The sequence below is a fragment of the Oryctolagus cuniculus genome, chromosome 6 (genome assembly GCF_051225735.1).
Source record: "Oryctolagus cuniculus isolate XC-2025 breed Fujian yellow rabbit chromosome 6, ASM5122573v1, whole genome shotgun sequence".
Taxonomy (NCBI): Eukaryota; Metazoa; Chordata; class Mammalia; order Lagomorpha; family Leporidae; genus Oryctolagus; species Oryctolagus cuniculus.
The window spans coordinates 11,073,147-11,097,009 of NC_142872.1; the positions used below are offsets into that span (position 1 = coordinate 11,073,147).

Below are 23,863 nucleotides of genomic sequence, written 5' to 3' on the forward strand. Positions count from 1 at the left end.
ATATCCTGCCCACTCAGGAATTCTTGGAGTCTCAGCTTTATCTAAATTATTAGAATATACAGCCTGTAAAGTAGTGGACTCTCAGTAAATATAAATATTTTCTGAGTAAATGATGTTAAATAAATAAAACATAGATTGCTATAATCACTTACAAGAGAGAACCTAATCCAAACTTTGGGGTCCTGAAAAGACTGTGGTGTTTTTGTTGTTGTTATTTTGTTTTTCTGTAATATGGCTTCTAAGCTGAGATCCAAAACAGCTTCAGAAAGAAAAAGAATCCTTAAGATGGAGGAAAGTAAGTGTGCTGGGAAGAATGGCATGTTTGAAGGCCTGATGTTTATTCTGACTGGGTTGTGATTTGTATTTGGGACGGAGTGTAAGATTGGGAAGTTCACAGCATAGGATGCAAGCACAGAACCACTCTCCTTGAAGGTTTTATATGCCATACTAGTAACTTGGAGATTCTTTGGGGAGAAATGGCTGCCCTCAAGGGTTTTAATGAAATACACATTTTTAGAAAGATTGCTCTAGCAGCCTTGTTGTATAATTGATAAGAAGCAAAGAAGGAAGCGGGGGAAGACTAGCTAAGGAGGCTTTTTTAGGAGGCTGTATGGCTGCCTGAACTGCAAAGGGCAGTGGAGTGGGAGAGTCGTGTGTAGAGTTGGAGCTATTAAGGAGCCAGTAACACTGAAGTGAAGAAAACTGAGTAATCAAGTTTTTTAAATCTAATATTTAAACTGCAAATTTATATTTGAACATAGAGAATTGTAGAAGTCCCATCTTTGTGTGTCTAGATTTCCAGTAAATTCTTCAGATAAATCTAAAATTTATTCTCTCAGTGGTATGAGCATACTGTCCTCATGACAAATTTGTAAAACTATGGAGTACTATTTCTTCATAGGCCATTGATGAAGTATGATTGATTTGGAATGAAGTCCACCAAATAGCTTTTAATAGTGCAGACTCTTCCTGTTGGGAAACAAAAAGTATATGACCTAATATTTTCCCTTAATGAATTTATTTTTTATTAAGGAATTACATATACTTACTGTATTATATATTACAATTTATTGGTATATGTATATATTGTGAAATAATTTGCTCAAGCTAACAGACATATCCATTACTTCACATACGTGTTTTTTTTGTGGGAAGAACATTTAAAATATCCTTCTAGGAATTTTTAAATATTCATTATTACAGACTATAGTCACTTTGTTGTAAAACAGATGTACGGAACTTGTTCATCCTAACTGAAACTGGATCATTTTGCTGCTTACCTAAGATCTCCCATTCTCCACCTAGAACCACTCAGACTCTGGCAAGCACTGTCCTAGTCTCTTGATTTTTCAGTTGGACTTTTTAGAGTCCACATACAAGTGAGATCATATAGTATTTATCTTCCTGTGTGTGACTTATTTTGCTTAGCATAATGTCCTCTAGTTTGATTTATTTTGTCATAAGTGACAGGATTTCCTTCTTTATGAAAGTTGAATGTCATTCCACTGTGTAAAGAAATATATCTGCTTATTCAGTCATCAGTAGAATGCTTAATACATTTAAATGATAAAAATTGCTGTATATTGAGTCACTTGTATTTTATTATTGTGGAATAGAAAATGGATCTGGAAAGTCTAGTCATTGTAATTTAACAGTATATTTCTGCAATTTGAAAAAAAAGCACAATGTAATCTTAATAATGGCAAGGAGCATTTATTGAGCTCCGTGTGTCAAGTATTATGCTAAGTAATTCACGTGCATACTATTTTGTTTAGTATTTATTATAATCCTGTGGGTCTAAGTACTATTATCATTCCTGTTTAATGGATGAAGGAAGTGAAGCTCAGAGGGGTGAGATAACTTGCCTAATTCATATAGTATGGAAGTAAATGCTAGATGCAGGGTATATGTTTTCTGTGCTACAAAGCATGTGCTTTTCTGTTGAGTTTATTGCCTTCTGTCTCTGTGATTTCTGGGCTTTTTAGAAGTCTTAGAACAATAAAGATTTACTGAAAGCTCTAAAGAAAAGTCTGAAAATTTGCACTCATACATCAAGGTTTGTAATAAATGTCCTATTATTGTTCTAATTATAACTCTTCTTCCAGTAATACTCAAAAAATGTTCTTAATTGAGTTTTGTGCTAGTCACAGATTTATGAGTTCCTATCAAGTTCCTCAATTGCTGGATAGCTAAGTAATACTAATTTTCATTTTGTAGTCTGACTAATGTGTAATGTGGCAATCAGATATGGTATGGGACCTTAAACTTGAAATATTCTCTATGTTCTTTTATTAGTTCCCAACTTTCACGTTTTCATTGTATTTAATATATATCATAAAAGTGTCTCTTTGAGAAGTTCATTAGATATGCTCTTTGATTACATTTACAGCCCTTGGGATTGCCATTAGGCACAGTGAAAATTGTTAGTGTAGATCTAAGCTGTTTTAGAGCAAATAACTGCAGTCAGTGACTTAGTTGCTGTGACTCAGGAAGCAGTATATACTCTAGCAGTGGAGGTGGTGAGTAACAGCTGTCCACTCAGCACAAACTTTCATTTTCTTTTAAGTTTAAATTATTTATTTAAGTCATCTTCTGCCGTAAGCAAAGAGATGGAATATCAGTGGTGGTCCAAACTGGTGCTGTGGTACCCGGTGGCCATGTGCCTGTCAGAGTACAGGTTCTGGTCATTCATCTTCATAGCCAGTTGGAAGTGGATTCACATGAGGAGTATGGAATACAGGAGGGTTCCTATCTTCCCAGGGAAAGGGTCTTGACCTAATGTGGAGATAGTGGTAGGCAATGAACTCAGGTCTCCAGTGCTCTTCATGGTGTGATTTCAAGTAGACATTCAGCATGCTTTCACCCATGCTGCAGAGCTTAACGAAGTAGTTGGGGGCCTTCTGCTTGGGAGCTGAGCCCTCATTGCCATGAGTGCCACTCGACATAGGCCGACATAGGCAGGACCGTCCTAGAAGCTGAGAAACCATGGACCCAGCTGCCACTGCCACCATTTTCCTCCTGGACCAGCAAACTTAATTGTCTAAGAAAGAGTGAATTAATGTGTATTACAGCTCAAAGCTGATTAAGTTTTGCTCTGTCTACAATTTTAAGAAGAAATAGAGTAATCTTACTGGATAACATGCTAGGGAATTGTTAAAATTCAATTGTAACTTTTCAGAGTCCCTGGATAATATTGAGGAATTTGAAGTGACAAGTAGTTTATGTAGTAAGAAAAGTACCTAGAGATCTTTTATATTCAGGCATTCATAGATTCATTTAAAATATTTCTTTTGAGAAATGAAGCAATATGTTTAGATAAAGGAAAACTAGAGGCTTATATTCTAAAGAAACAAAATGGTAAGAAAAAATGCAAAAATAGGTCAATCTGTTGTTTGTAGTATGAGAAGATAAATGATTACCTGTGTATAATACTTGATTATGAGTGAGATAGATAGATTCCCAGGAATTAACACAACAAAATCATATGGGGATATGAAAATGGATCTGTCTTCCACTTTTACTACCTGCAAATGAGTTAACATTTTAAGATACAGGTAAATAATCACATCTTTCTCTTATCTACTAGAAATGATGTTTGTTAATAGTAATTTAGGAAAACTGAGTATTTATTATCCTTCTGTAGTATTTTTGATATTTTATAAATGCTGCATCAGGTGTTAGATGTCTATGACAGCAGTATTAGTAGAAAATGCTTATACAGGGGCCATTGTGTTGTAGCAGGTAAAGCCTCTGCCTGCAGTGCTGGCCTCCCATATGAACACTCTTTCAAGTCCCAGCTGCTCCACTTCCAATCCAGCTCCTTGCACTTTGCCTGGAAAGGCAGTGGAGAAGAGCAGCCCTTGGGCCCACATGGAAGATCCAGGAGAAGCTCCTGGCTCCTGGCTTCTGACTGGCCCAGCTCCACCTGTTGTGGCTATTTAGGGAGTGAACCAATAGATGGCGGATACCTCTTTCTCTCTGTAAGCTCTGCCTTTCAAATAAATAAATAAATCTTTTTACAAAAGGAAAAATGCTTGTACAAACATAGATAACAAATCAATGTCATATCTCTGTTGGAAAATTTCTTGAATATGAACTATATTTATTCCTTTAAGTTTGACTTAATTCTTTGCATTACAAAGAAATTGAGTATTTGTAGGCTGAAGATAATTCTTCCCTTTTTTCTTATTTTTTACAATGTTATTAAACTATAGTTGATGTTCCATAAGCTATACATTTTTGAATTGTATTATTATTGAGTTTTGACTTAATTATACATCCATGCAACTACCATACCAATCAAGATAGTGAACATATTTAACTTCATTTTGAAGGTAGTATAGGTGTAGCTGTATTATGTAGTTATGGAGGTTGATTAATGGTTGTGGTTAGTGCTTTTATTGTTACTGTCACCTCAAAACTTTATCTGCGTCTATTTGTAGTACTTTCCTTCGTTTATGCCTGTCTTCAGGAAACCTCTTATTTCCTTTATGCAACTATAAGTTAGTTTCCATTTTCTAAAAGTTATATGCAAAGAGTCATACAATTCAAATTCATTTTTTCTGACTTTTTTCACTCAGCATTATTATTTTGGGATAGATACATGTTGTATCAATAGTTTACTTATTTTACTATTGAGTAGAATTTCATTGTATGCATATAGACTATGCTGTGTTCAGATATGCATCTGCTAATGGACATTTGATTTAGTTTCTGGCTTTTATAGTGCAGCCAGTACAAACATTCACATATGTTTCTGTGTGTGTACTTCTCTTTCATGTCTATGCAATAAACAGTGGAATGACTAGACAACTGTTTAACATTTTAAAGAAACAACCAACTGTTTACAAAGTATTTGTACCATCTTAAATTTCCATTACCAGTGTTTCCAGGTTCTAGTTACTTCACATCCTATTTAACACTTGTCATAGTCTGTCTTTCTAATGTTAGCTTTTGAGAGTATCTGAGTTGTTATCTCTTTATATCTGGTCTATCCAACACTATTTACTGCAAAATATTTTTTCCCCATTGAATTACGTTGACACATTCTTTTAATATCAGCTGACCACATATTTTTAGTTTGTTTTCTTTTATAATATTAGATGAATAAAAGCTATTCAGTCAGTGATATTTGATATTAAAATTGAATTCATGTATTGTATAAATAGTTCAAGTGAAGTTACCCAGAATATCAGTGTAATTATTCAAATAATGTATCCAAGTTTAGAAATATCCATGAAAACAGACATTTTTGTCATGAAGCTGATGTTAATGTTCCACTAGAAGACTTAAGAATGAATTGTGTACTTTGTATCATGTTGTGAAATATGACCATCTTAGCAAAAAAGAGATAGATATGTTTTTCCATATGTACAGGCAGTAACTAGTGAGAAGTAATTAATTTTTATACTTTCCAAAATCTGTTTTAAAAATTTATTTGTATTTTTAAAAATTTTATTTATGTAAGTGGAACAAATTTCATATATTTCATATATACAGTTTTAAGAGCATAAAGATACATACAACCTTACCTCCTTTGCTTCCTCGTTAACATTCTTTTTCCTTTCCTTTCTTACTTTTCTTTTTAATTTTACAATGATCTACTTTCAATTTACTTTATAATGACAAGCTTTATCCTCTATTAAATAAAGAATTCAACAGGTAATAGGCTAAAAAAACCACTTTTTTCAAGAGTATAGAAAAGGGCTATAAATAATAATCAAATCTCAAAAGGTCATTTTGCTCATATGTTACACTTTTTTGACTCTGTATATTTGTTACTACAAATTAACAAATACATATATTTGTGTTTTGGGGGCTGGCTTATTTCACTAAGCATAGTGGTCTCCAATTGCATCCATTTTATTGTGAAATAGGATTTAACTTTTTTTCTCACAACTAAGTAGTATTCCATTGTTTAAATATACCGGTTTATCTAGTCATCAGTTAGATGTTAATCCTTTGTGAGATGAACAGTTTGCAAATATTTTTTCCCATTCTGTCAATTGATTCTTTGTAGACTGTTTCCTTTGCTGTGCAGAATCTTCTTAGCTGATGCACTCTCATTTGTCTATTTTTGCTTTTGTTGCCTGTGCTTCTGGGGTCTTATCCAAAAAGTTTTTGCCTGTATTAATGACCTGCAGTTTTTCCCCTATGGTTTCTTGTAGTAATTTAGTAATCCTCTGGTAAGGATTAATATTTAATATACTTAAGCAGCTCAAGAAACTCACCAACAAAACAAACAGTCCAGCTAAGAAATGGGCTCATGATCTGAACAGACATTTTTCAAAGGATAAAATACAAATGACAAACAGACACATAGTTTCAGATCTTAGATTTTATCCCTGATTCATTGTAGGTTCATTTTTAAAAAATGTTTACTAAGTAAATATAAATTTTGAAAGTACAATTTCTGGATTTTAGTGGCTTTTCCCGCCATAACCTACCTCCCACCCACAACCATCCCATCTCAGACTCCCTCTCTCATCCCATTCTTAATCAAGATTCACTTTCAATTATCTATATACAGAAGATCAACTTAGTATATACTAAGTAAAGATTTCAACAGTTTGCAAGAAATGGAACTCAAAATATTTATGATAAGGATATTTAGAAGTAATCAAAAATAAATGCTTGAACTACCAATATCCATGCAGGACATGAAAGAAAATCTCTGTCATGAAAATCAAATCTTAAGGAGGAATCAGAATGAAATGAGGAATTTAGTAGAACATGAAATTGACATATTGAAGAGATATCAAAATGAAATGAAAAATTCAGTAGAACAAATTAAAAACAAAGTTGAGAGCCTTAAAAACAGAATCAGTGAGGCAGAAGAGAGAATATCAGAGCACAGGAAAGTATACAGTCAAACCAAAGACAAGAAGTGGAAATTAGAAATCAAAAAAATATTGCTGGGAATCTAAAGGATATTATTAAAAAACCCAACATTCAGGTTCTAGGAGTTCCTGAAGGCATGGAGAGAGAGAAAGGATTCAAAGGCCTTTTTAGTGAGATACCAGCAGAAAACTGCTTGGGTTTGGAGAAAGAAAGAGACATCTAAGTACAGGAAGCACACATATCTCCCAATAAACGTGAACAGAAAAGATCCTTGCTACGAGACATTGTAATCAAACTCATCACAGTGAAACATAAAGAAAAGATGCTAAAATGTGCAAGAGAGAAATGTCAGATTGCTATCAGAGGATCTCCAATTAGACTCACAGTAGACTTCTCATCAGAAACCCTACAGGCTAGGATGGAATGGCGAGATATAGCCCAAGTACTAAGAGAAAAAAAAAAAACCTGCCATCTCAGAATATTATATCCTGCAAAGCTTTCATTTGAGAATGAAGGTGAAATAAAGACCTCTTATAGCAAACAGAAATTGAAAGAATTTGTCACCACTTGTCCATCCCTGCAAAAGATGCTTAAAGATGTGTTACACACAGAAACACAGAAACATGGGCATCAATACAAAAGAAGGTAAAAGAAGAAAATCCATAAAGGATCACAGGAAGCTCAAAGTATAAATTAGGAATATCTTTGGAAAAATGGCAGGGCAAAGTTACTACTATTGAGTAACATTGAATGTAAATGGCTTTAACTCTCCAGTTAAAAGACACAGTCTGGCTGAATGTATTAAAAAACAAAATTCATGTATTTGTTGCTTACAGGAAACACATCTTTCCAACAAAGTTGCATGCAGACTGAAAGTGAAAGGTTGGAAAAAGATATTTCATGCCAACAGAAACCAAAAAAATCTGGATTAGCCATCTTAATATCAGACAAAATAAACTTTAACACAAAAACTGTTAAGAGAAACAAAGAAGGGTAATATATAATAATTAAGGGATCAATTCAACAGGAAGATATAACTATTATAAACATATATGCACCTAATTACAGGGCACTGGACTATTTAAAAGTTATGTTAAGGAACTTAAGAGACTTAGACTCTAATATAGTAGTATTGGGGGACTTCAATACTCCACTTTCAGCAATGGGCAGATCAACCAGACAGAAAAGCAACAAGGAAACAGATTTAATCGACACTATAACCCAAAAAGATCTAACAGATATCTACAGAACTTTTCATCCTACACTTGAAGAATACACATTCTTCCCAGCAGTTCATGGAACTTTCTATAGGATTCACCTCATACTAGGCCATAAAACAGGTCTCAGCAAATTCAAAAGAATTGAAATCATACCATGCATCTTCTCAGACCACAATGGAATGAAGCTGGAAATTAGCAACTCAGGAATCCCTAGAGCATATGCAAATACATGGAGACTAAACAACATGCTCCTGAGTTAACAGTGGGTCATAAAAGAAATAAAAGAGAAATCAAAAAAACTTTCTGGAAGCAAATGAAAATGAAAACACAACATATCAAAACTTATAGGATACAGCAAAAGCAATGTTAAAAGGAAAATTTATAGCAATTAATGCCTACAGTAAGAAATTGGAAAGGCACCAAATAAATGAGCTATCAGTGCATCTCAAGGATCTAGATAAACTAGAGGAAACCAAACACAAAACTAGTAGGAGAAGAGAAATAATTAAAATTAGAGAAGAAATGGACAGAATTGAATCCAAAAAAATCATAATAAAAGATCAGCAAAACGAAGAGCTGGTTATTTGAAAAAATAAACCAAGTTGACACACAATTGGCCCAACTAACCAGATAAGGAGAGAGAAGACCCAAATCATTAAATCAGAGATGAAAAAGGGAATGTAACAACAGACAACACAGAAATAAAGAGAGTCATTAGAAATTACTACAGAGAGTTGTATAGCAGCAAAATGGGAAATCTATCAGAAATGGATAGATTTTTGGACACATACAACCTACCTAAATTGAACCATGAAGACATAGAAAACCTGAACAGACCCATAACAGAGTCAGAAATTGAATCAGTAATAAAGGCCCTCCCAATCAAGAAAAGCCCAGGACCGGGTGGATTCGTGTCACTCCCCCACTCGCGGAGGAACGACACTGGACGCTGTTTTCTTTCCCAGGTCCTTCCTGGATTTGCTGCCGCTCCCCCGCCTCCCCTTTTATAGTTCTCTCCCGCCAATCTGTGCTCTGTTGCCCACATGCTGAGCACGTGCTTTCTTCCAATCAGAGGTTGGATCAAGAATCAGCTAATTGACGAAGCAGCTGTGTAAGATTTGTTTACTCCTTCTCAGCATCATATGGTGGGAGATCAGATGCATATAGTTAGTTTCAGTCCACAGTCTCAGTACTTATTTGTCTCCCGGGCGCCCCGCCATGTTGTGGGAGACGGACCCTGCTCCCCACAGATTCGCTGCTGAATTCTGCCAGACATTTAAAGAAGGACTATCTATGATTCTTTTCAAACTATTCAAAACAATTGAAATAGAGGAATTCCTCCCAAATTCTTTTTATGAAGCCACCATCACCTTAATTCCTAAACCTGAAAAAGATACAGCAGAGAAAGAGCATTACAGACCAAATTCCCTGATGTACAAAATGCAAAAATCCTCAATAAAATTCTGGCCAACAAAATGTAACAGCACATCAGAAAGATCATCCACCCAGACCAAGTGGGATTTATCCTTGGTCTGCAGGGATTGTTCAGTGTTCACAAATCAATCAATGTGATACACCACATTAACAAACGGCTGAAGAAAAACCACATGATTATCTCAATAGATGCAGAGAAAGTATTTGATAAAATACAGCACTCTTTCATGATGAAAACTCTTAACAAGTTGGGTATAGAAGGCAATTCCTCCAAACAAGGCAATTTATGAAAAACCCACAGCTAGCATCCTATTGAATGGGGAGAAGTTGGAAGCATTTCCACTGAGATCCAGTACCAGAGAGGGATGCCCAGTCTCACCACTGTTATTCAATATAGTTCTGGAAGTTTTAGCCAGAGGCATTAGGCAAGTAAAGGAAGTCAGAGGAATACAGTTTGCGAAGGAAGAAGTCAAACTATCCCTCTTTGCAGACAACATGATTCTTTATTAGGGGATCCAGAGAACTCCACTAATTGCTATTGGAAAAAGTGAGATACACAGCAGACCCATAGAATGGCAAATGTCCTAACAGCACTCTGGCCTCAGAATCAGCCCTTAAGGCATGCGGATCCGGCTGAAATGCCCATGAGAGTATTTCAGGCATGGAAAGCCAAGACACTCTGGGGGAAAAAAAAACCTAAATGAAAGATCTCCACGGTTGAGATCCCAGTGGAAAGAATGGGTCATCAAAGAAGGAGGTACCTTTCTCTGAAGGGAGGTGAGAACTTCCACTTTGACCATGGCCTTGTCTAAATATGATCAGAGTCAGTGAACTCAGGGGGCTTCCATAGCCTTGGCAGCTCATGACAAGAGCCTAGGGTGATTACTGATGCCATAAACAAGAGTGTCAATTTGTTAAGTCAACAACAGGAGTCACTGTGCCCTTACTCCTCATGTAGGATCTTTGTCCCTAGTGTGCTGTACATTGAGATTTAATGCTATAACTAGTACTCAAACAGTATTTTTCACTTTGTTTCTGTGTGGGAGCAAACTGTTGAAATCTTTTCTTAATGTATGCTAAACTGATCTTCTGTATATAAAGAGAATCGAAAATGAATCTTGATGTGAATGGAAGGGGAGAGGGGGTGGGAAAGGGGAGGGTTGTGGGTTGGAGTTACGTTATGGGGGGGAAGCCATTGTAATCCATATTCTGTACTTTGGAAATTTATATTCATTAAATAAAAGTTAAAAAAAAGAAGAGTTTGGTAAAGTAGCAGGATATAAAATCAGTGCACAAAAATCAATAGCCTTTGTCTACACAGGCAATGCCACAACTGCAAAATAACTTCTAAGGTCTATCCCATTCACAAAAGCTACAAAAACAATCAAATACCTTGGAATAAACTTAACCAAGGATGTCAAAGATCTCTATAATGAGAACTACAGATCTTAAAGAAATAAATAGAAGAGGATACCAAAAAAATCGAAAAATCTTCCATGTTCATGGATTGGAAGAATCAATATCATCAAAATGTCCATTCTCCCAAAAACAATTTATAGATTCAATGTGATACCAATCAAAATACCAAAGACATTCTTCTCAGATCTGGAAAAAATGATGCTGAAATTCATATATAGGTACAGGAGACCTCGAATAGCTAAAGCAATCTTATACAACAAAAACAAAGCTGGAGGCATCACAATACCAAATTTCAGGACATACTACAGGCAGTAATAAAACAGCATTGTACTGGTACAGAAACAGATGGATAGACTAATGTAACAGAATAGAAACACCAGACATCAATCCACACATCTGCAACCAACTTATATTTGATCAAGGATCTAAATCCTATCCCTGGAGCAAGGACAGTCTGTTCAACAGATGGTGTTGGGAAAACTGGATCTCCACATGCAGAAGCATGAAGCAAGACCCCTACGTACATCTTACACAAAAATCCACTCAACATGGATTAACTATCTAAACCTATTACCTGACACCATCAAATTATTAATAGAGAACATCAGAGAAACCCTGCAAGATATAGGCACAGGCAAAGACTTCTTGGAAAAGACCCCAGAGCACAGTCAGTCAAAGCCAGAATTAATAATTGGGATTACATCAAATTGAGAAGTTTCTGTACTGCAAAAGAAAAAGTTACAAAAGTGAAGAGGCAACCTACAGAATGGGAAAAATATTTGCAAATTATGCAGCTGATAAAGGATTAATAATCAGAATCTACAAAGAGATCAAAGAAACTCCACAACCACCAAACAAACAGCCCACTTAAGAGATGGGCCAAGGACCTAAATAGACATTTTTCAAAAGAGGAAATCCAAATGTTAAATAGACACATGAAAAAATGTTCAGGATCCCTAGCCATCAGGGAAATGCAAATTGAAACCACAATGAGGTTTCACTCACTCCGGTTAGAATGGCTCACATACAGAAATCAGCTAATAACAGGTGCTGGTGAGGATGTGAGTTCATTTCTGTAGGACGTAATGTAGGGGTCTTGCTTTGGCATGCAGAGATCCAGTTTTCCAATACCATTTGTTCAAGGGCTGTCCTTTCTCCAGGGGTGAGTTTAGCTCATTTTTCAATGATTGGTTGGTTTTAGATACGTGGATGAATTTCTGGTATCTCTTGTTTGTTCTACCGGTCCACATATCTGCTCTTGTGCCTGTACCAGGCTGTTCTGATTATAACTGCCCCGTGGTATGTCTTGAAATCTGGATTGTGATGCTTCCAGCTTTATGTGTTTTGTTTTGTTTTGTTTAGTGTTACTTTAGCTATTTGGGATCTCTTGTGATTCCATATGAATTTTAGGGTCTTTTTCCACAAAATTGGATAGAACATCTCTGGTATTTTGATTGGAATTGCACTGAATATCTGAGTTGTTTTGAGTAGTATGGATGTTTTGATGATATTAATTCTTTCAATACACAAATGTGAGATTTTCCCGTTTTTTTTTTTTTTTTTTTTGTGTGTGTGTGTGTGTGTCTTCTATTTCTTTCCTTAATGTTTTATAATTTTCATCGTAGAGGTCTTTCTTTTACTTGGCTAAATTTATCCCAAGATATTTAATTTTTTGTAGCTATTGTATTTGACAATATAAACTTAATATTTTATATATAATATAAAATTTTATGTGCTAAAACAATGTTTCTAATGGAGTGCTGCCATTCATAATATTGTGTGAAAACTGACTTAAATATTTGGGATTTAAAAATGTAGTAGTAATGCTGAACTTAAGGCCTATTTTCTTAAGATGTGTCTAAGTGTACAATATAATGGCAACTTACGCACAGTGTTGTATTGCAGTTCTCTTAAATAAGTCATTTTGCATAACTGAAACTTACACCTGTTGACAGCAGGGTGGTTGTTTCCTCCTCCTTCTAGCTCCTAATACCTGCAATTTCAGCCCATGTTATATGAATTTGATTGTTTTAGATATCTTGTATAAGTGGAATCTTGCAGTATTTGTCATGTGATCGGCTCATTTTATTTAGTCCAATGTCCTGAACCAGTCGTTAAACTGTTTTATAGAAAGAAGTGATAGTGAGAATTTTTATGCCATGGAAATTTGCAAATATTAGAAATCACTTTTTCGGAAAGTTGATCCCTAAACACTTTACTACAAATATTTATAATAGTTGATTTTTTTCTTAAATATTGTCAGGATCAGTGATTTATATTGCCGTCTCCCATGGCAGTTGACATTTGGAGTTCTAATCCTGGTTCTATTGGAGTAGACACAGATATTTGGCTAGGCGCAGAGAGAGAGAGATCTGTGAACAGAAATTCAGTGACTTGTGCCCATTTAGAACTGCTGCAGATGTGGCTTGCTGTCCAGCCTGTTGTGGCCTAGAGAATCCCTGGAGCATGTGTGTCCATGTGTCAGGGCAGGCTCTCAATCTGACATTTTAGGAAAGTAAAATAGCCCAGGGTAGTATAAACTGCAAGATGCTAATGGGTCAGTGTATATCAAAGAAAGACTCTAGCACGTGGAGCCCTGAAACCAATGCCTGTGTAGTGGATTCAGCTTCCAAAGGGAAGGAGGTGAAGACTGCATTTGCTGAGGGAGCTGTGTTATTTCAGTCTTCACTGGACACATCAACTGTGCGTTTCTTTTTTTTTTTTTTTTTTTTTGACAGGCAGAGTGGACAGTGAGAGAGAGAGACAGAGAGAAAGGTCTTCCTTTGCCGTTGGTTCACCCTCCAATGGCCGCCGCGGCCGGCGCGCTGCGGCCGGCGCACCGCGCTGATCCGATGGCAGGAGCCAGGAGCCAGGTGCTTTTCCTGGTCTCCCATGGGGTGCAGGGCCCAAGCACCTGGGCCATCCTCCACTGCACTCCCTGGCCACAGCAGAGAGCAGGCCTGGAAGAGGGGCAACCGGGACAGAATCCGGCGCCCCGACCGGGACTAGAACCTGGTGTGCCGGCGCCGCTAGGCGGAGGATTAGCCTAGTGAGCCGCGGCGCCGGCCCAACTGTGCGTTTCTATGAATACATATGCACCCCTGCCCTAGAACCTGATCACTTTTATGCAGAACATCTGTTGCTCTCTCCAGATGAAGTTTGAAGATATGAAGTTTATACCATTCAAGAAAGAAAATACCATAAAAACTCAATTAAAGTGGGCTGACTCCAGGGCTGGTGCTGAGTTGGTGAGATCTGTGGAGAGGGAACTCTGAGACATTGGTTGTGGAGGAAATTTAGAGAAGGATATTCAGGATATCTGGATCAGGGGTTTCTGGATGCCAGAGATCATTGTAGCCGAATGTTATGGTAGAGATATCCTTCTAGTGTAGTCGCCTTGATCTTGGACTTCTAGCCTCCATAACTGTGGGAAATACGTGTTTGTTGCTTAAGTCGCTTAATCTATGGTTGTTTTTTTGTGGCATCCCAAGCAAACTAGTGCTTTCATCAAAGTGCTAATATGTTACCACAACACTTCAAGTGATTTTATACTTTTTTCTTAGCTATGTCCATACTATATGATTTTCTCATCAAGAATAGATTATTCAGTCAGTATTTTAAAAATATTTAAGTGGTAGAAAATCCAAAGGAGTAGAAGGTAATATGCACTGGAATTGAAAAGATGTGCAATTTTAGAACCAGGTTTATCACAATGGCAAAATTAAATGGTGCCTCAGATAGTAGTAAAGAAAAGGTAGACCCCTCAGGGAGGCATGGAAAGCAGGTGTGCACAGTGAGGAGATGACAAGGCAGCTGTTTCAAGAGAAGCAGAGCTGGAGACTGGATAGTCTGCAGGAAGTCAAAGAATGTTTTGGTTGTAGCTTCTTTGTGAGTTGTCACTACCTTAGTTCTGTTTTTAGATTTCCATGAGATTTCTCATATAGTTCCAAGACATTTTCTTTTCTGAATTTTCTTTTCTGATAACTTGAATTAAACTCTGTCTTGGATCCCAGTATCTACTAGAAAAATATTTGGGACTTAGCTGTATTTCATTGAAGAGAGATCTGATAATCATTACATAAAACGTTTGGTAGTCTTGAGGACTTTGGTTATGAAACATCCTACATGTTTGTCTTCACCCTGTCTAAGACCACTGAATTGGATTCAGTGAAAAGATTAAGACCAAGTAGAATGTCATCACAGCTTCATACAAGGGCAGGTTTGGAGTGAAGATATAGCTCTTTAAATGTAAGGAGTTCAGAAAATGTAATAATACATATTGCCTTCAGTTTATCTGAAGGTAATGACCATCGTAACTGAAAGAAAAACTAGAGCCAATATTGATTTGAAGAAAAGATTTCAGAGCTCAAGTTTCTTGTCACATTTGCAGAACAGAAACTAGTTTCAGCATTTTCAGGCTTTTCTTTTTTTATTTTTTTAAATTTTTTTATTTATTTTTTATTTTTTGACAGGCAGAGTGGACAGTGAGAGAGAGAGACAGAGAGAAAGGTCTTCCTTTTGCCGTTGGTTCACCCTCCAATGGCCGCCGCGGACAGTGCGCTGTGGCCGGCGCACCGCGCTGATCCGATGGCAGGAGCCAGGAGCCAGGTGCTTTTCCTGGTCTCCCATGGGGTGCAGGGCCCAAGCACTTGGGCCATCCTCCACTGCACTCCCTGGCCACAGCAGAGAGCAGGCCTGGAAGAGGGGCAACCGGGACAGAATCCGGTGCCCCAACCGGGACTAGAACCCGGTGTGCCAGCGCCACAAGGCGGAGGATTAGCCTAGTGAGCCGCGGCGCCGGCCCCAGGCTTTTCTTAATGACTTACAATGAGATGTAACTTGTTTGAGGTTTTGTTGACTCAGTGAAAGCCTTAGTGTCTTGATGTCACTATTACCTACTTTATCTTTTAATACATCTTCTGATTTCTGCCTCTATCTCTAATATAGTTTGCAAGTTCTGCTGGACTGAATCAGTTTCTTCAAGATTCTCTTTGCCCCAAACCCCAAAATGTCTCTTGGTCCTTGGTATCCTATAACAGGTTAGCCATTTTGATGTGGTTGTCATTTTTGGCTTATCCATTAGTTCTAACAAAAGTAGCCTTTGCTACTTCCTTCACACACTGTTAATATTTTATCTATTCACATTTTCATGTGCTGTTTAGACCATTAGGACTATTTTTTCTCCTCACTCTTCTCATATAATTCTTCCCTGCTTTAGGATCAACTTCATGTTTTTCCCTTTACCCCGAAGTGTTTTTCTGATAATTCATTATTATATTTAAGCCATCATATCTTTGACTTTCTGAGGCATTCAGTTTATTCTATGAAGTTTAGTTATATGCTTGATTTTTTAAAATAATGGAGCCTTTCTTATAAGAGAGTTGAGGTGAAAAACCCTCAAAGCCTTGATGGAGGGTCCTCATGCAGACTGAAATCTGAGCTATTCACGGATCTCAAAAACCACAGGTTTTGTTATATTCAAATATCCATACAAGAATGTTACCAAAGTCTTCTAATTCTGTGCCAGAAATAAGGAAAATGATGATTTTATGTGCCAGAAAGAAGAGCAATGATAATTTTTCTGACATAAACGTTTGTACTAGATCCATAAGATGGTTCTATTGTATTACCCTTTAAAAGACTGTGCCCTCAGGGAAACATGGTTACAACATATCACACTGAAGCCTCTACATCATTAGAATGTCCCTGTTTATTTGACTGTCTTAGATGTCTGAATTTATGTAGTTATTGAACTTAATTCCCTGAAACTCAGATATTAAATATAAAATATAAAACCAGGGAAGGATTTCTATTCTAATAAAATTAGATAACAGAAACTTATGGTTAGTGACAAAAATTTGCCTGATAAAGAAAAAGTAGGCATTTAGAATGGCTGATTGGGAAAAAGAAGTGCTGATTTGGCCAGGGGAGGATAGCAGCAGAAAAGCAAGAGGAAGTGTATTTCCAGGGGAGAGTTGGAGAGAAGTTTGCAATGGAAATTCTACAGAAAGAGGAGGGACACTGTAGAATAGTGTGGAAAGCACATTCTGCAACAGAAAATGGGGACACCACATAGGACTTCTGCAGATGGGAGCTGGAGGAGATGCCAGCTTCTGAGAGTGAGGTGAGAGCAGCTGTGGCAGCTTGTGCTACTGATATTGCATGAAGGAAAACCTTGCAGACCACACTGACTTTGATTCTGGCCTGGAGCCCTGGTGGGCACTGGGTACCCACATAATCCACGGAAGGAAAAGCACATTTCTTTCTCCCATTCTCAATTACTCTCTCATAAGGGTGCTTTGGCAACAGGTCTTAGGCGTTCCTGAAGGTTTGGAAAGGGAGGATTTGAAGGGCCTATTCAGTGAAATAATTACAGAAAACTTCCCTAATTTGGAGAAGGAAAGGAACGTCAAAGGGCAGAAATCACATATCATAGAACTCCTGATAGATATAATCAGAAAAGATATTCACAGTGGTGAATTGCAGTCAGAGTTTCAACAGTAAAACAAAGAAAAAATTCTAAACTGTGCATGAGAGAAATAGATTATTTTCTCAGAATCTCCAGTTAGACTTATAGCTGACGTCTCATCAGAAACCCTACAAGCTAGGAAAGAATGTATTAAAAGAAAAAGAAAACTGTCAATCCAGAATACTGTACCTTGCAAAGATCTCATTTATGAATGAGGTGAAATAAAGAACTTTCATAACAAACAAAATTTGAAAGAATTTGTCACCACTCATCTAACCTTATAGATGTTGCTTAAGGATGTGCAACACACAGAAACACATAATGACAGAATGTGAAGGCAGAAAACATCTCTCAGTAAAAGCACAAAGGAAATCCAAAGCAAACAATAAGAATATTTAAAGATAAATTGCAGGGCCAAGTCATTATTTATCAATAATAACCTTGAATGTAAATAGCCTAAATTCTCCAGTTAAAATATACAGACTGGCTGAATGGATTAAAAAACAGGATTTATGTATTCTTTGCCTCCAAAAAACACACTTCACCAACAAAGATACACACTGACTTAAAGTGAAATAATGGAAAAAACTTTACATGCTAATGGAACGCAAAAATGAACAGGTGTAGCCATCCTAGTATCAGACAAAATAGACTTTAACACAAAAACTGTTAACAGAGACAAAGGCATTATGTAATGATTAAGAGATAAATTCAATAGAAAGATTTAGCAAATAGATATTAGGGATAGAGTGTGGAATATGACAGGTTTACATTCTGTTGAGGGATGGAGCTAATTAGTAAGGAATCATGAATCCAGCAAGCACGGAGAAGGCTAAAGAAAACCTAGAGGAGGTGACTCTGGTTAGTTATGGGTTGTCAGTGAAAGTTGTTTGGAGAAGTAGTATTCATGATACTTGTATTATTTTCCTATTACTGCTGGAACAATTTCTTACAAACTCAGTGTTTTAAGGAAAATTAACTTGTTGCCTTACAGTTACGGAAGTCAGATATGTCCAAAATAGGTCATACTGGTCTAACATCAAAGGGTGAGCAGTACTAATTTGTTTTCTAAGACTCCAGGGAAGGCTCTCTCTAAAGACCTCCTGTGGCTTAACTTCTTGTCCTCTTCCATCTTCAGATGGCAGTGATGGGTTGAGTCTGTCTCAAAACACATTGCTGTGACTCTTCTTTTTCATTTCTTCATGTTTAAAAGAAACTTGTGATGTAGGCTCACCTGCTAATCCAGAATAAACTCCTTATCTTAACATTAGCAACCTCAGTTCCTCCTGCTTTCCCTTCCTGTGAAATGCAGCACATCCACAGGTGGCACACTTTAGAACATGGATATTCTTCATTCCTTTTGTGAAAACCTTGAAGAGTGACTATCAGTTATGTGGAAGAGGAGAAAGAGAACTCTTGTGTACAGTGTCTGATGAACAGGGAGGTGAGATTTTGGTGAGTCCTGCTGATACCTTGCAACCTCTGTCACCTCCATCCAACGCACAGTTCCTTACTAGGTTTTCTCTGTCATATCTCACAAATCTTTTCCTAAACATGGCCCTCAATTTGAGGGGAAACCTTTGCAGTTTTTTTTTGAGACCCTTCTCTGAATTTTACCTTCCTTTTTGGTATTTAGTTATTTGAATTTTAATCACCTTAGTGGCAGTAGTAATCAGAATAAGCTCCTAAAGATGCCCATGCCCTATAATCTGAAAATTATGATTATATGACATTACATTGCAAAGGATATTTTGTGGATGTCATTAAAATGACAGACTTTAGAGTATCCTGGGTTATAGAGGTATGCCCAACCTCATCATGCAAACGCCTAAAAACAGAGAGTTATTTAATAGGCAGACCAGTGTAACAGAAGGGAAAGTTGGAGATTTGACTGTGAGAAGAATTCCACATGCATATGGGGGCTTTGAGAATGGAGGGGGCAGTATGACAAGGAGTACAAGAAGGCAATGGATGGGAGATGCTCCTGGCTGATAGCTTCTAAGGAAGAAGGAGCGTTGGTGTTTTATTCTCAAGGGACTATTGCTGACAACTGGAATCAGCTTGGAAGTGGATTCTTCCCTGGGCCTGCAGAAATAATGTTGACTTGTCTATATTTTGGTTGCAGCCTTGTGAGACCCTAAGGGGAGGGTAGGCTGACTAAATGGTGACCAGATTTCTGATAGTGGAATCTGTGATTTAATAAAGATGTATTGTGTAAGCCACTAAGTGTGTGGACATTTGTTGCAGCAGCAATAGATTCCAGTGTCTTCCCCAGAGAGACTACTGCCCTGGGCTCCATTTCCCTGTGCCGTGGTTTGGGAAGCACCCCTGGGAAGGAATGTGGATCTCATTTTATGTTTTTCTCTTTTCTTAAGAATCATGATTTCATATTGCTATTTCTCATGCCTGAAAAGAGTGACTTCATATATGCTGTTCAATTTTGTAGTTGTTTATAGCGGATGGTAAGCTTAATATTTATTCTGTCATTTCTAGAGCTATGAATTCGAATAGATTTCTTACTCATGATGTGGTATTATTGTTTTTGTTTTGTTTGTTTTCTCTCTCAGAGCTTTTGGATACATGTCTTTGTTATCAGCATTTTGAAATTTTATGATGAAAAGACTTACTACGAGTTTTTACTCACTGTAGTGGACAAATGGTAGGCACTGTTCTTGGTAATTTATTGAAATGATTTCTTTGACAATTGCATTTTCTCTGTATTTTACCATAAATTTTTCAAGAGGATGTTGCAGTTGGCTACTGGTACTCAAATGTTCAATGTCCTTATTGATTTTTTGCTAGTTCAGCTGCAAAGAGTTAGGTGTTGAAATATTCCAGTATGGTTGTAGATTTATCTGTTTCTTCCTTCATTCTGGCAGATAGTTATTTGAGTATTTTGAAGCTCATTTTTAGGTGCGTATACATTTTGGAATGTTGCTATTAAAATTCATATTACTTACTGAAAATTTTCATTTCATTGTTTATCTAGGTCCTGCTCCTTGTCCCAAGTCCTGTAGTAGTTGTTGAAACACTTGTGATGCAAACACTGGCTATAATACAAGAATGGGTTGGGCATGGTTTCCACAGTAGAGGGTAGAGGCCAGGAAAATGATACGTAGGATGTCTTCTTAGTTGCTAGTGGTAGTGTGGAGCTCAGAACTAAAAATTACACACAGCCTGGGTCCCCATCAGCTTTTGCTGAACTTATTTATTGATTTTCATAGTGCTAGTCTGCTGGAGATGAATTCTCTTAACTTTATTTATTTACACTTACAAATGTCTTTGTCATACTTTTCTTCCTCTTCTTGCTTTAAGATAATACTGGGGTTTCTTTATAGAGAAGTAACATTTTTTCTTTAATTTTCATTAATATAAAGAGAACAGATTATATATATTTAATAGGTGCAGTTCTAAGAAGATAACAATATTTCACTCCCTGTCCATTCTTACCTTTGTCTCTTTCCTTCTTCTTTTATTTTCCTTTACTTTTTACAAAGATATGCTTTTAATTCACTTTACAATAACAAACTTAATTCACCGCTAACCATAATGTTCAACAAGTAAAAGTAGTAACACCATAGTTTCATAGTAATATAAACAAGGGCCAAAGACAGCAAGCACGTCACAAGATGTCCATTTAATTCTTTATTAACTGTCATGTATCAGAAAAAACATGATATTTATCTTTTTAGGACTGTCTTATTTCACTAAGCATAGCAGTTTCCAGTTATATCCATTTGGTTGAAAAAGACAGGATTTCATTCTTCTTTATGACTGAGTAGTATTTATAGCATATATATACCACTTTTTATTTATCTAGTCATCAATTGATGGACATCTGGGTTAATTCCATATCTTAGCTATTGTGAATTGAATTGGAATAAACATGGGGGTACAGCTAACTCTTTCAAATGCTTATTTCATTTCATTTGGGTAAATTCCAGGAGTGGTATCATAGGATCATCATTCTTCAGTTTTCTGAAGAATCTCCATACTATCTTCCATAATGGTTGTACTATTTTTTATTCCCCCAACAGTGCATTAGGGCACCTTTTCCTCTACATCCTCTCCAACTTTTTTGTTTTTTGATTTTTGGATGAGAGCCATTTTAACTTGAGTGAGGTGAAACTTCATTGTGGTTTTTATTTACATTTCCCTGATGGCTAGTGATTCTGAGCATCTTTTCATGTGTTTGTTGGTCATTTGAATTTCAGCCTTTGAAGAATGTGTGCTCATGTCCTTGGCCTGTTTCTTGACTCCATTATTTGTTTTGTTGTTGTTGAGTTTCTTGAGCTCTTTATAGATCCTGACTATTAATTCATTGCAGATAGTTTCTCTCATCTGTCAGTTGTCTCTTCACTTTGTTGAGCATTTCCTTTGCAATGCAGAAGCTTCTTAAAATGATTTAATCCCAGTTGTCTATTTTTGCCTTTATTACTTATGCTTCTGGGGTCTTTTCCAAGAAGTCTTTGCCAATGCCAATATAAGGCTGAGTTTCCCCAATGTTTTCTTCTAATAATTGGATAGTATAGGTCTTACATTTAGATCCTTGATCCATTTAAAGTTAATTTATTATTTTTTTTGACAGGCAGAGTTAGACAGTGAGAGAGAGAAAGATGGTGAGAAAGGTCTTCCTTTTTACGTTGGTTCACCCCCCAAGTGGCCGCTATGGCCAGCATGTTGGAGCTGATGTGCCAGGAGCCAGGTGCTTCCTCCTGGTCTCCCATGCGGGGGTAGGGCCCAAGGACCTGTGCCATCCTCCACTGAACTCCCGGGCCATAGCAGAGAGCTGTACATAAAGAGGAGCAATCAGGGCAGAATCTGGCACCCCGACTGGGGTGCTGGCACCGAAGGTGGAGGATTAGCCTAGTGAGCTGTGGTGCCGGCCATTTAAAGTTAATTTGTGTATAAGGCATGAGGTAGGGGTCTTGTTTCATAATTTTGCTTGTATAGATCCAATTTCCCCAGCACCATTGTTGAAGTGATGTCTTTTAGTTCATTTTTCTAGATTATTTGGCTGTAGATGCATGGATTATTTTCTGGGGTTTCTGTTCTTCTCTGTTGGTCTACATATCTATTTCTTTGCCAGTAGCAAGCTATTTGGACTATAACTGCCCTGTAGTGTGTGCTGAAAACTGATATTATGATGCCTTCATTTTGGCTTTGTTTTTTTTTTAAGATTGCAATTTGGGGTCTCATGTTTCTTACAAATTTTTGCATTTCTTTTGTAGATCTGAGAGGAATGCCATTGGTATTTTGATTAGCATTACATTGAATCTGTAAATTGCTTTGGTAGGATGGACATTTTGATGATATTAATTCTTCCATTCCACAAACATGGAAATGTTTTCATTATTTTTGTGTCATCTTCTATTTCTTTCTTTAGTGTTTTTAAATTTTCATTATAGAGATCTTTCATATCTGTGGTTAAATTTATTCCAACATATTTAATTTTTTTAGTTATTATGAGTAGTACTGATCTTACCTTTCTTCTCAGCCATGACATTGTTTGTGCATACAAAGGCTACTGATTTTTTTGTTGATTTTTATATCCTTCAGCTTTACCAAACTCTGACTTCCAATAGTCTCCTAGTGGAGTCTTTTGTTTTCATAATATATAGGGGTCATGTCATTCACAAACAACAATAATTTGACTTTCTCCTGTACAATTTTTATCCCTTGATTTTTTTGCTTGCTTAATGGTTTGGTTAAAACTTCCAGAACTATATTGAATAGAAGTAGTTAAAAAGTGGGTATCTTCTGATTCTGGATGCTTCTAACTTTTCCCAATTCAATATGATGTTGATTATGGGTTTGTCGTATATTGCCTTGGTTGTTATGCAGAATCTTCCTTGTATACCCAGTTTGCTTATCATGAAAGGAAGTTGCATTTTATTGGATGCTTTCTCTGCATCTGTAAGATGATCATATGGTTTTTATTCTTCACTTTGTTAATGTGATGTATCACATTTATTGATTTGTGTATGTTGAACCATCCCTGCATAGCAGAGATAAATCCCATGTATTCCAGGTGAGTGATCTTTCTAATGTGTTGTTGGAGTTGATTAGCTAGTAATTTGTTCAGAATTTTTGCATTTATGTTCATCAGTAATATTGGTCTATAGTTCTCTTTCTTGTATGATTTCCTGGTTTTGGAATTAGTGTGTGGCCTCAAAAAAGTAATTTGGGAAGACTCTATCACTTTCAATTGTTTTTTGAATATGTTGAGAAGAATTGGAATTAGTTCTTTTTTTTTTTTTGACAGGTAGAATTAGAAAGTTAGAGAGAGAGAGAGACAGAGAGAAAGGTCTTCGTTTTTCCATTGGTTCACCCCCCAAGTGGCTGCTATGGCCGGCGTGTTGCAGCTGATGTGCTGCGCCAATCAGAAACCAGGAGCTAGGTGCTTCCTCCTGGTCTCTCATGTGGGTGCAGGGCCCAAGGACCTGGGCCATCCTCCACTGCACTCCTGGGCCACAACAGA

At 36.9% G+C, this 23,863-nt stretch overlaps 1 long non-coding RNA gene and 1 pseudogene across 2 annotated transcripts in view; one reads left to right on the top strand and one right to left on the bottom strand.

The window, feature by feature from the left end:
• Positions 1–23,863, top strand: part of LOC149126012 (uncharacterized) — a 496,014-nt gene that overhangs the window by 222,828 nt on the left and 249,323 nt on the right. The window lies entirely within an intron of this gene.
• Positions 2,685–3,011, bottom strand: LOC100347558 (cytochrome c oxidase subunit 6A1, mitochondrial pseudogene; annotated as a pseudogene).